The sequence below is a fragment of the Perna viridis genome, chromosome 5 (genome assembly GCF_037379345.1).
Source record: "Perna viridis isolate PV_CMFRI_1.1 ecotype Kerala chromosome 5, ASM3737934v1, whole genome shotgun sequence".
Lineage (NCBI taxonomy): Eukaryota > Metazoa > Mollusca > Bivalvia > Mytilida > Mytilidae > Perna > Perna viridis.
In genome coordinates this window covers 4,317,415-4,329,922 of record NC_142449.1, presented here as the reverse complement: position 1 = coordinate 4,329,922, position 12,508 = coordinate 4,317,415, and the positions used below count along the sequence as shown (strand labels likewise).

Below are 12,508 nucleotides of genomic sequence, written 5' to 3'. Positions count from 1 at the left end.
TAGCGTTTTTGGGTCAGTGATGTACATATCATGACAGATCACATAAACGTAGGCAGGGTTTACGACGACCCTTCCCTCTCCTCTGGGAAGCCAAAAAAAAAAAAAAAGAGCGTCAAAAAAGGTTAAAAACGAGTTTTATATTAGTTAAGCACTATCAAAGTCTGAAAACTTTCGTCCTAATAGCCCTCCTCACAGGGCAGTGAAATGCGTCTAATGTGACGGGGTCAAAGTGACGGGGTCAAATAGTAGATCTCCTGTAGCCGCCGGCTAGTCTACTTGTAGGTGATAAGGAAAAGTAGCTAACGCATATCTAGCCCAGCCGGTACAAAGCCTCTACACTACCAAGACTCCTCCAATGCCTTCCTATGGTAATGCACGTCAACTGGGATCTAGTATTTTAGGCTGGGGATCTCGGAGCGGCAAGGGCCCTAGAGATGCAGTGTAAAGGCCTACCGGCGTGTGGACATGCCGTAGCACCCATCAATCTTTGCCCCAGCTATGGGTTAAATGCCGGCCAGATGAAGGTCGTTAGCTTTGGGAGGCAATTCATTTAGGGGAAGGAAATCTCTGATATAAAACCTGGATAGAGTGGCTTCATGAGCTGTGGCAGACAACCATTCTAGAGAACGGAAACCTCGAGGTTGGGTGTTTAGCACCGGTTTAATCACCCAGTATAGTAAAATCTTATGGATTACAGAAACGCAAATAAAAAATATACCAGAAAACTCAGCTCTTGGGAAAGGATCCTCGTATAGAAGAACCATGACGCTAAAGAGGCCGATAATGTATATATTACCAGGGCAGCTAACCTTAGAACATTTAATCGGATTTGAGGCTCGTGGACCTAGGATCATCAAAGCAATATTTAGAACAAAGGCAAGAGGGATAAATTTTAATATCATCCAGTGATATGCACCAACAAACGATAGTGACGATGAAATAAATAGTGCCTTCTACAGAAGACTACAATTCCTGGCAGATAGAAATTCAGCAAGAGATGTAACCATCTTAATGGACGACTTAAATGCAAAAGGTGGTAGTAACAACCCAGGTTATCAATAGATAATGGGAAAACACAGTCTGGTTGACATGAATGAAAATGGGGGGAGATTTGCTGACCTATGTGCTACAAACAGTTTTGTGATTCGAGGCACAGTTTTTCCTCACAAAAATATCCACAAAGCAATATGAGTATCACCAGATCACAGATCAGAAAATCAGATTGACCATTTTTGCATCTGCAAAAATTTAGACGATCATGGTTAAATGTAAGAATAAAGAGAGGAGAAGATGTGGCTTCAGATCACCACCTAGTAGCTCACGCTAAAGAACTTGGCACCACCACCAACAAAACAGACCTTGTACAACACAGGTAGTATGAGAGATATAAAAATATTGGAAAAATTCAACATTCAAATAAAGAACAGATTTGAGGTACTCCAAGATCAGACAGAAAACGAACACAATATTGATGAGATCTGGAAAGGAGTGAAAGACACACTGGATACAACTTGTCAACAGGAATTGGGTCCTAGAATACATCACCACAAAGACTGATTTAGCGAAGAAACACTAAATAAGACTGAAATGAGGAAAGAGAAAAAAGGAGATCTAAACAACAGTCGAACCAAATTAGCAAAGGCTATGGCACAGGAAGAATACAGTACTTCCAACAAAGTCATGAAGTAAAGCATCAGAGAGGATAGAAGAAAATTTTTGAACAACCTAGCAGAAGAGGCTGAAAAGGCTAGCCAAGAGGAAACGTGAAACAACTTAAAAAGCTCTCTGGGAAATACAACCGTCCAGAACGCCCAGTTAAAGATAAAGATGGAAATCAAATAGTAGGTGAAGAAATTCAACGAGAAAGGTGGGTTGATCATTTTGAAGAAATTCTCAATCCCCCCCAGTTCCACCAAATTCACCGGGTAATTCTGCTAGCAGAAAATGATTTTTTAGATGTAGATTGTGTTCCATTTAGTAAAGAAGAGACCAGACAAGCTATAAAACAACTGAAAAATGGCAAAGCGTCTGGACCAGGCAGTATACCAGCGGAGGCATGGCAAAGCGTCTGGACCAGGCAGTATACCAGCGGAGGCATGGCAAAGCGTCTGGACCAGGCAGTATACCAGCGGAGGCATGGCAAAGTGTCTGGACCAGACAGTATACCAGCGGAGGCATTAAAAGCGTCTGGACCAGGCAGTATACCAGCGGAGGCATTAAAAGCAGACACTCTTCATTCAAATATTGTACAAGGAGTAAATACTTGTTAAATGGAAAGAAGGACATCTGATGAAACTGCCGAAAACCTTAGTAACTGCAACAACTACAGAGGAATTACTATCAGTTCCAGGAAAGGTTTTCACCAGGATCTTGTTGAACAGAACGAGGGGAAAAGCAGATCCAATACTTAGAGACCAACAAGTTGGGCTCCGAAAAAGGTAAATCTTGCACTGACCAAATTTCGATACTGCAAATAATTTTGAAATAATCTTCTGAATGGAACTCTTCTCCGTACATTACATTTATTGACCAAGGGAAAGCATTTGACAGTGTTGACAGAGAGACAATTTGAAAACTAATAAGGCATTATGGTGGTCCCAGTAAAATTGTAACCATCATTAGAAGCTCAAATGAAAGGTTCAGCTGTAAAGTTATCCATGGAGGGCATGTCAAAACTGGACCAGACTGCTTACTTTCAAGCTGCTTACTTTCTTCGCCTTATTTTCCTTTTGGCAGTTGATTGGATTATGAAGACATCAACAAATCGTTCGCAAAATGGTGTATCCAATGGACACCCTGGAGAGAACTGGAAGATCTAGACTTCGCAGACGATGTAGTTTCCACTTTGCATACTCCCCACCAAATGCAAAAAAAGATCAACAAAATATCTGCAATATCAACTCAAACTGGATTGAGAATAAATAAAAGGAAAACCAAGGTTCCAAGGACCGACACCAAACAAATTAAACTGGACGAAGAATCTCTAGAGGATGTCACGAATTGTACATATCGAGGCAGCATAGTGGATATGAAAGGTGGCACAGATGAGGATGTGAAAGCCAGAAATCAAAAGGCCATGACAGCTTTTAAACAACTAAGCAACATCTGCAACTCCAAAGATGTACAAGGACACACATTGCTTAAGGTATTTAACAGCAATGTCAAGGCAGTCTTCTTGTAGGGTGCAAAAGCGTGGAGAATTAGGGTCGCTACAAGGAAAAGAGTACAGACATTTATAAATACCTGTTTGAGACACACCCTCCATGTCTTTTGGTCAAATACAATCAGCAACGCAGAATTACCGGAAACAACAAAACAAAAAGCTATAGGCCAAAAGCTTCTACAGAGACGATGAAGGTGGTAAGGACACACACTTAGGAAACCACCAACCAACATCACACGACAGGCCCCTAACGTGGAACCCTTAAGGAAAAAAGAAATGAGGTAGACCCTGTAACAGCTGGAGAAGGAATTCGGAGGCAGACATAAAGAGATTGGGAAAGAACTGGAGTGAACTGGAAAGAACAGCCCAGGACAGGGTGAAATGGAGTCAGCTTATAGGCAGTCTATGTCCAGGACTGGCAATAGGAAATGAATGAAACTGGCCTGGATCATCATCAGTAATACAGCATGGGAATTATTCATTTCACAGCGTTAGTCTGCATGTATGATGCGGTATCAGGGTAAAAAAAATATGTACTCTTGCATATGCTTAAACAATTATGCTAAATTCAGTTCATGAATAAGCTAAAATCGAATTCTGTATATGCTTTATTCGAATTAAGGATATGCTTTAATATTGAAGCATATGGAAAATTCGATTTATGCCTATGCATAAATATTGAATATTCCGAATTTCCTCTGACCCTGCAACCCTCCTCTTTTTTATTTGGATATTGATATGTCGGGTTGGGGTCAGAACGATGTGCCATACAAAAAGTTGGAGATTTAGTGGTACCGTGGAGTATCGCCCTTCAACCGCTTGTAACGACTTTCAAGTTGAAATTGTGCATGTCACACTTACCCAGTTCGATTCCGGAATCATTTTCCTGTATGCTGATACCAAATTTGCTACAAAAATTACATTCATTATTGAAGTTTCGATAATTTTCCACGAAAGACCCTGTTCTGTTGACATTTTGAACCGTAATAGTGAGTAGGCGGAGCTTGTTACTTTGGTTTTTTGTTACTTATATACTTTGTTACTTTAAGAATATACATAAATAGTGAAACATCGAATTAAGCATATGCTTAAATGCCTATTTTTGACCCTGATACCGTGTCATACGCATGTACAACCTACAGAAGTTAAACAAGAATACAGAGTGCGGTCTGTTAGTCAAGCAAGAACAGGACGATCTGATCTAAAAATTAGAAATATATGGTAGTGATTAAAAGTTAATATTCACTTCTGGAGTAGACACCTCATGCATACGAACAACATTAATCCAAATTCGCTAGGCATGGTTTTCCTTGGAACCGCACAGGTCTGCATTCATTCACATTTTATTTGAAAATGTTAAGTAGACCAACTCAAACTCCTTGTTTCGGGAACTGTGCAAGGATCAAGTTGTACGATTTTTTCCTACCTTATTTTTTTCGATATCAACGAATTTTTATATTGGAAGATCCAAGGCTTGAGATGAAGTCAGATTTTTACCTTACTGGTGCACCTAGATCATACTCCCAATTTTAGTGGAGTTATGTTGTTAATTTATTCGTTAGTTTCTGTGCGTGTGTGTGTTCTTTGAGTACATTTTTTTTCATTCGTTGTATTTTCCCCGACTAGTCTTTGTCTTCAATATTACTTTCTACTAGAATCTCCGACACAGTTCTTGAACTTAAAGCGTTACAAACTTTAAGGGGTTACTGAATTTCCTCTGCCTTTACGCAAATAACTTAAACAAAAATATTTTGTTTTGTGCAAATATTGACAAAGCGAATATAAGACGCAAGTCTAACATTCGTCACTATTAAGAAAAGGGAGTGACGTATTTTGATCATGGAAGATTACAACCTTTAAACTTCGTAGGTTATTTGGTTGTTAATAGGTGGAACTCTTTATGTAGGTGGACGATCATTGAAGAGTGCATATGTGGGCGTATGCAGCTTATGGTAGTAATCAAAATTTTAAGTAATGTTATTTAGATATGAATCGGAAAGTATCACCGTTCACATGATATATAACGCCATGCGTTCCAGATTTATACAAGATTAGGACGCGCGATCTACCCTTTAAAAGTATTTAGAACTAACTGACTACAATTGAGCATTTACCACAGGGGCTTGCTCACTCTTTCCCGACTCGTATATGAAACAGTTGCGGATCCAGAGATTTTGAAAATCGTGATTTTGAGGTTATTATTTGCTCGTCTTTGCCCAAATTTGCAACTAAATTAAGTTTGTTTTTTTTTTTTAACAAAAGGGGTAACATGTGTTTAATTACGAATACGGCTGCATATTTGGTAGTGGAAGCAAGCCCCTGTACGTTAACTACTGATCCGTCAGGTCAATCTTTGCCTCTTCAAAATGGGTCGAGTGTTTAAAACCTTAAACTACAAACTGAAGCTGGATATGGCGATGATTATTATTTATTCGTTCATGATTAGGGTTGTTCATATTTATTGTTGCTTCAGTAGGCAGAGAAAGCAGCACAATTTCAGTGTTAATGCTCAATAATATGCCTTTATTTTGATGTTTTCAAATGCCAGCATTTTATGCATATTGGGAAAGATAACAAATAAATGTTAGATGTCCTAGTTTAAAGCTGATGGAAAACCCCAAATAAATAGCTTTCTTTTCAACTGTCGACGGTTGTGCAAGATTTAAGATGGCCCAGTTTCATGTGTTTTTCAATATGATAATACCATATCACGAGTTGCTCATTTACTTTTGTTACTTTGTATGTATCATTTCGGTTATTTTATGTTCTTTGCATCCTACTTCTGAAAAATTTCGCATGTTGCGCATTTCATTCTAAAGTAATATTGAAGTTGTCGTGCAGAATGTTTTATGGGACACATGTCAGGAGTTTTCCTGCTCACTTGTAGTTATAACCATAATTGTGCCACCCGAAAAACTAGTAATTTTACAAAATTTATCATTTCAAAATGACTTATTAACTGATTGGGTATACAAGAGTCATAAAGTAGCTTTTGATTTACTGCAGCAATTGACCCGGAAGAAATTATTAGGTCTTAAAATATGTTGCTCCCGGGATTCGATTCTAACCACCAATCCTAAAATTGCTATTCGCCAACACCTCTGTTTCTTCCCTATGTTACTTAGATATATACAATCAAGAGTAATCTTAAGTTTATTCCAGTTTTTTTTTTTTTTTTGTCGTCTCTAAAAATGTATGATGATACATGTAACCTCAAACGAAATCATCGGGCAACTTTAAAATCTTGTAACATCGTGAAAATAATCTACTAGTATTTTGTTATTTGTCCAAATCGTAACGTGCTTTTATATGATATTTCCTTGTTCAGTACGATAACCTCGCAATGCATTGAAATTAATGGTCCGTTGCATTTTATGAGAAGTCATTGATATTAAATTTGATTTCATTTATATAAACGTACTAGTACTCCTGCTGGTTTGTTGTTAGATTTATTTTATATAAAATATTTCATATATTTCTTTGCTTATAAAATTTATTCATTATTTTTTTGTTATTTGGTTGTACTCGTCTGCTACATCCAATCTGTTGTGCATGTGACTCTAATAAATGTGCGCGAGAGCTTGATTCAATGGACATGAGAATGAACAGTTCCTGAATGTAAATGAATGATGTACTAATACAGTAAACTTTTGCCGCCAATTTTCCTACTCGATGTCTCCAATGACTTTCATAATGGTGTCAAACTAGTCAATCCATTATATACTGCATTGTGTTGTGAACATGAAGACATTCAGTACTTAACGGTTTTGTCACATTCAGTCATGGTGGTTATCTTCACTTAACCAGGGGCATATAATACGAAGTTCGTATTATATGTCCCAGAAGTAGTGTACATGTATTCGAAGGTAGATAATGGTATGTGACTGCTGAACTCCATGCAGCCATCACCCGCCCCCCTTTTTGGAAAAACTTTTGCATCCGTCCATGGTATCATGCGTACAGAAATCTCCGATATCATTGATCGGTACGGCATATAATTTTTTTTTCAAATTTACTATCTTCCTCACTAAAATGTGAAGACATCACCGTATTCTTTCTTCGTTGTATGTTTAATTGGTCAATTGATGTATTAGTAAAAAAATGGGTTGAAGCTAAAATCCAAATCCGAGCCTGTAGCGGTACAAACAGTCGTAGATTGTGAATATTTTTGCGTGCAGTTATTTGTGCATGGTTTTTCCGTTTTGACATCTACTGACGTCGAAAACTTCAATATAGTTTCATTCATGTTGATCTTTTCGTACATGTAATTGCTTATGAATTGTCATAAAAAGTTTAATATTGACGTTATCATAAAGACATATGATTTGTGAAAGTAAGTAGTACATAAAAGTCCAAGGTTATTACCATAGAGACATGTAAATATTACGTAACTGTAAATTATATCTATTAAACTATCTCCACTGAGGTGCATCGTAAATTCCCAGTCCATTATTTAATAAACATATATCTCTTTTCTTTAACATAATTTGGGAACTTCCTATAACAAATAGGTACTTTTGAAACGTTAGAAGAGGAAACCCTTCAAGTGCATCTTTTGTAAAATTGAAATGTCGTTTGAATGACCAAGTTTCCTTAGTGATTTTTAATGTTTAATACATGTGCATTTTTCTTCATTTTAGCACCATCACGGAATCACCTCTCCAAAGAAATACCTTAAAGCAAAAAAAAAAGTAACATTCATTTACATAAATTTGATTATGTTTATGTAAAAATAATTTTGATTGATAAACTGTAAATTAAATTGTTGCGTTGTGTATCCTGGTTTACTTATCTCCACTAAGACTTGAATGTCATTGGATCGATCAGTTATACTCCGTCATGTAGATCAGGTAAACTAAGACGGTTATTGTATATCGTGTCTTCCCTGTTTAATGTATTGACGTCAGACAGAGTGAACGAAACGATTGCCATTCAAACATCTTTATCTGTTAAAAATGTAGAGACATAAATAGTTCTACGTCTTTATGGATGCATTTTTTACTTGATTCCCTGTAATAGTCTGATCAGGTCTAAAGAATGGCACTTCGAACAATTTATAACATCCACACAGAAGAACAGCAATGCAAAGGGCGGGGGAAAGCATAAAAGGGGATCCAAGATTTTTCTAAAGGGCCGTTCGCCGAGTCCGATACATAAATTTAGAAAAATGGGGGAATTCCAGGCTCTCATTTCTTCATTTTTATACGACCGTATATTTTATTGCGGTCGAACACACATTTCTACATCCTGGGAGTAAGTTGTATAATCATTCGAGTAGAAAATTTAGAAACATTATACCATGAAAATCATTAACATGTTGCATAATAACGACCAGAAATATCGAAGCATCAGAATAGGACAAGCAATTCAGGGACATTAAGAATCTAACACCCGTGCGAGTAAAAGAAAAGGAAATCTCGGACACTTTTTGTGTTTATATAATAGTCGGGCTGTGTATTTGATAGAAGAAAGAAGTCCTTGTGTCCGAGGGTAATATTTCATCGTTCCCTCGATAACGATCGAGGCTCCGATATCTGACCCCATAGGTGCATTCTTGCATAAGAAAAGCTGAAGTTTGATTCTTTTTCTCACTCCAAATAAATGTTTGAATAGGAATATTGACTGAACGTGACGTATCAATATGACTAGTGTACGTCACGACCAGTCACATTAAAACATTCGATATAAACAAACTCCAAGCAATTATCAATCCATATCCTCCATGCAAATTTTTATATGATTTAACGTTTTTTTTTTTTGCAGGGCGGAGATATTTGTACAATGTACTAAAATTACATTTGTTTTTATCGATAATGCAATTACATCGCCAACGGGAATATGCGAGAGTATGTGCGTCTTCGTCGAAAGTTCAAACAATTACATCCTAGCTGCTTACATCACTTCCTACAGAAGGATTTTGAGCCATTCATGTTTTGCCAAAGGATCTACATGCATGTATGTAAGACATACGTTGCTGACCCTCAATCCCTTTTTTAAAGGTTCGTCAAACACTAAATTACTGTAAGATATGATCGTTCACTAACTGCTTTTTTTACAGGTCAGCGCACCCTTGGGCGAGATAAGGAAATCTCGCACAGTTAAGAAAGATATTTTCTTGTTTCTTATGTGGAAAATCGACTGGGAATTCCTAGTTCATGGGGAAGAATTACAAGCCCCAATCCCTAGCACGGAGGAGGTTCAACGGGTTACCCGACCTTTCCAGGCAAGGGCAGAGACACGTCGATTCCTTCAGTGTAGTGCGCGTGTGGCCCCGAACATCTAAGGGCATCACAGACCTGTTATTGCTCAATCTCGAGCAAAATCAAAAGACATGACCAAAAAGTTGAAAACTGGAAACACAGACGACCCACTTGTATACAACCTCGTATATAGCAGAATAAAATACAATTACATTAAAACTTATGATTTGGAAAATAAGACAGCACATGAAAACTAATGCACTTGCAATATGAACTCACAAAGAAAACCCTGCAGAGTAGCATCTGGTGCTCCGCAGACGTATAAAAGGATGTATTCCTGAGTGTCCTGCATTTGAAAGAGTAATCAAGGGAACCAAGGTTATAGTAGTAATCAAAAGAATGTAATTCAAAGACAAAGACCAGACACGGAAAACAGACATACACAACAAAGAACATAAAGTAACTAAAATCATACATACAAAGTAACAAAAGCAGATGAGCAACTCGGACTCCACTAAAAGCTGGGAGCATGGACCAGGTGCATCAGTAGGGTAAGCGTCCTCTGCTTTTGTAGAAACACCCGCCGAGTTGCTCATAAAAAAGTAGAGTCCGTGTTAGACGAAAGAGGAAAGAAAAACTATGACAAGTTGAACAAATCAGTTTTCATGACGCAGATAGATACACCGTAACGATCCACGAGTTCATGATGACAACCATAAAACTTCTGAAAATTACAGGTAGAAGAGGTAAGATTTATTGTAGGACATTAACATGTAGTCATACGCCACATAATCCAGCAGATCTTCGCCGTGTTCACCGCTAAAGCGTCGTAGTTCTAGATTCATACGAGATAAAAATGTACCTCTTGTTGTGTTGTGCGTGTGTTTCTTGCTTGTATGAGAACGGGAAGGTTTCATGAAATGATCAGTTAGCTTTGAACATTACCCGGTTTCCGATTCAGGCACTAATGCTAGTTACAAGACTATATAGGCCATATACATTGGCACGCCCAGCTGCTAAATCTGGTTCATAAACTGGTTCCCGGTCAATATCATAAGCAACCCAAAGATCGCAACAACGTACCTTTTATAAAACATCATACACAAGTCTATGCGCGTTTTTTTGCTTGTATTAGAACGGGAAGTTTACATTAAAGGATAAAATGATCAGTTAGCATTGAATTTATGTAATATTACCCAGTTTCTGATTCGAACAAAGGCGTTCGTTACTATTGATTATATATAGGTGACAGACCACCAATTCAACCAATAAGCATTTGGAACGTACGCAAAAATAGTCCTACGCAGAAATTACCCCTGTTCCTCATAGTGCTGTCAAAAAAGGTCTCATCTCATTTAAAAAATTTAAACAGTTTCTGAAAGGAAAAACATTTCTGTACATTTTATAGGTGCATTTTGCTTCTTGTGATGTGAAGCCTAATCTCCATAATGATTTCTAAATATACCCCTATCTTGTGAAAACACTGGGATTTCCTATGCTATTTATAGACACTTCACTTCCGGTGACCAGTACTGCACTGCAAGTCTGCTAACCCCACATGCCATTCTGAGCTGACATATGTAGAATCATGCTGATATATAGTCCTCTGCAGGTTAAAGTTAAGGTAAAGTCCAGAGAAGCCATTGAATATTGTGACATTAGCATAGAAGCCTATGGGAAGTGGAATTAGTGGTTTTTAGCCTATAGTTATACATATTATCAGTACACCGATATCTATATATAGCCATTCGGGTCATAACTGTTACGAAAGAGTACGCAATAATATCAAAGGGCATAAAAATTTCAGCGGAAGAGCATATCGCATTTGTATCATTTCGGATGTTTAAATATGCCAAAATCAGTGACAGTGAATATTTGAAGATTAGCGACTTTGAAGACTTCAGTCTTTGATTAATTCTGTGATTGGCGGATTGAGATCAAAGTTGTGACGATTTTGCGGGAGAAAGCGTGAGAGTGAAATTACCGAATTTATTTCACAGTGTGAATTATCGAAATTTATTACACTGGGAACATGGATTTCGATAAAATACTGCTATCTGTATGATAAATAATTGCAATCTTTGGAAGTGTATGATATTCTGTATGATAGTTTTGTAGTCGATAAAGAAAGTAGTTGGTGATTGCTGAATTTGACTTGGAGTGCAGGCTGTCTTAAATAGTTGATTTTTGTTTTAAATTGCTTGTTTGCTATCATATTTTTGCTATGATTGTTCAACAAAGAGGAAAAACATTAGATGTGTACAAAATGTCCAAAAAAGTTTTTAACATACATAGGTTTTGAAGACCAATTTTCATCTTTGAAGAGCTTAAAAGTCACATGCACTTTGTACAATGTAAATGCATTTTTGGCAAATGTAAAATAACGAAAAGAATACATTAAAACATTTACATTTACAACTTTATTAATTGACAAGAAAAAGATCTTCTACTAATCTTTTAAATAAACAATAATTAATTTGTTTGCTTAGCAATTTTCTACCCTGAATTATATGTGGGACAATCAGAATGTTTTGTGTGAGACTATGAAATTTTATGAAGTGGGACAATTAGGAATAAAGCATCTCCTGTCCGCCTGTGGCACACTCTACATTGCGAGTGAGCAAAACCCGACAAGTGTCAAGTTCAGTGGGTTGTCAATCCGGTAATTTTGTCTCATCAGTGAGACAGAAACATCCTGTATTGTAATAACAACTGTAAAACTATGTAGTGATGATATTGACAACCACTGCAATAATACTTTTGAATAAGAAGCATATGCTATGGCAGTATCCTCACTCTAAAAAGAAAGTCCGTGTACAAATTACAGGCATGACGGCAACGGATTAATGTGAAATATTTACTCCATATGCTGAAGATGGGGGTATAGTTCCTCAAAAAAGGGAAGTTTACGAATGGAAAGTCAAAATCATCACGTTTGCTAAACAGTTTCTGAGTGTCACGTGAAGAGCACTGAAATATTCAGGGGAGTGAAGGTCCTCATATATTTAAACTCGGTAGTTTTATTTACGCCTAAAACTCCGTCATTGACATCAATTCTGAACACACTATCAAATACTTGTCATAGTATTGAAAAAATGATCTAACGGTTCTGACTTCAAAATTATCCAGAAACAGAGAGAATCAG

The 12,508-nt window shown here is 37.2% G+C and overlaps 1 protein-coding gene across 1 annotated transcript in view; it reads left to right on the top strand.

The window, feature by feature from the left end:
- The first annotated feature begins 5,081 nt into the window (after positions 1–5,081).
- LOC148615661 (uncharacterized) overlaps positions 5,082–12,508 on the top strand; it is a 191,876-nt gene continuing 184,449 nt past the window's right edge. Inside the window, exons 1-2 of the mRNA XM_088582139.1 lie at positions 5,082–5,241; positions 8,927–10,987. The gene's annotated coding sequence lies outside the window, so the exon portion shown is untranslated. The remainder of the gene's footprint in view (positions 5,242–8,926; positions 10,988–12,508) is intronic.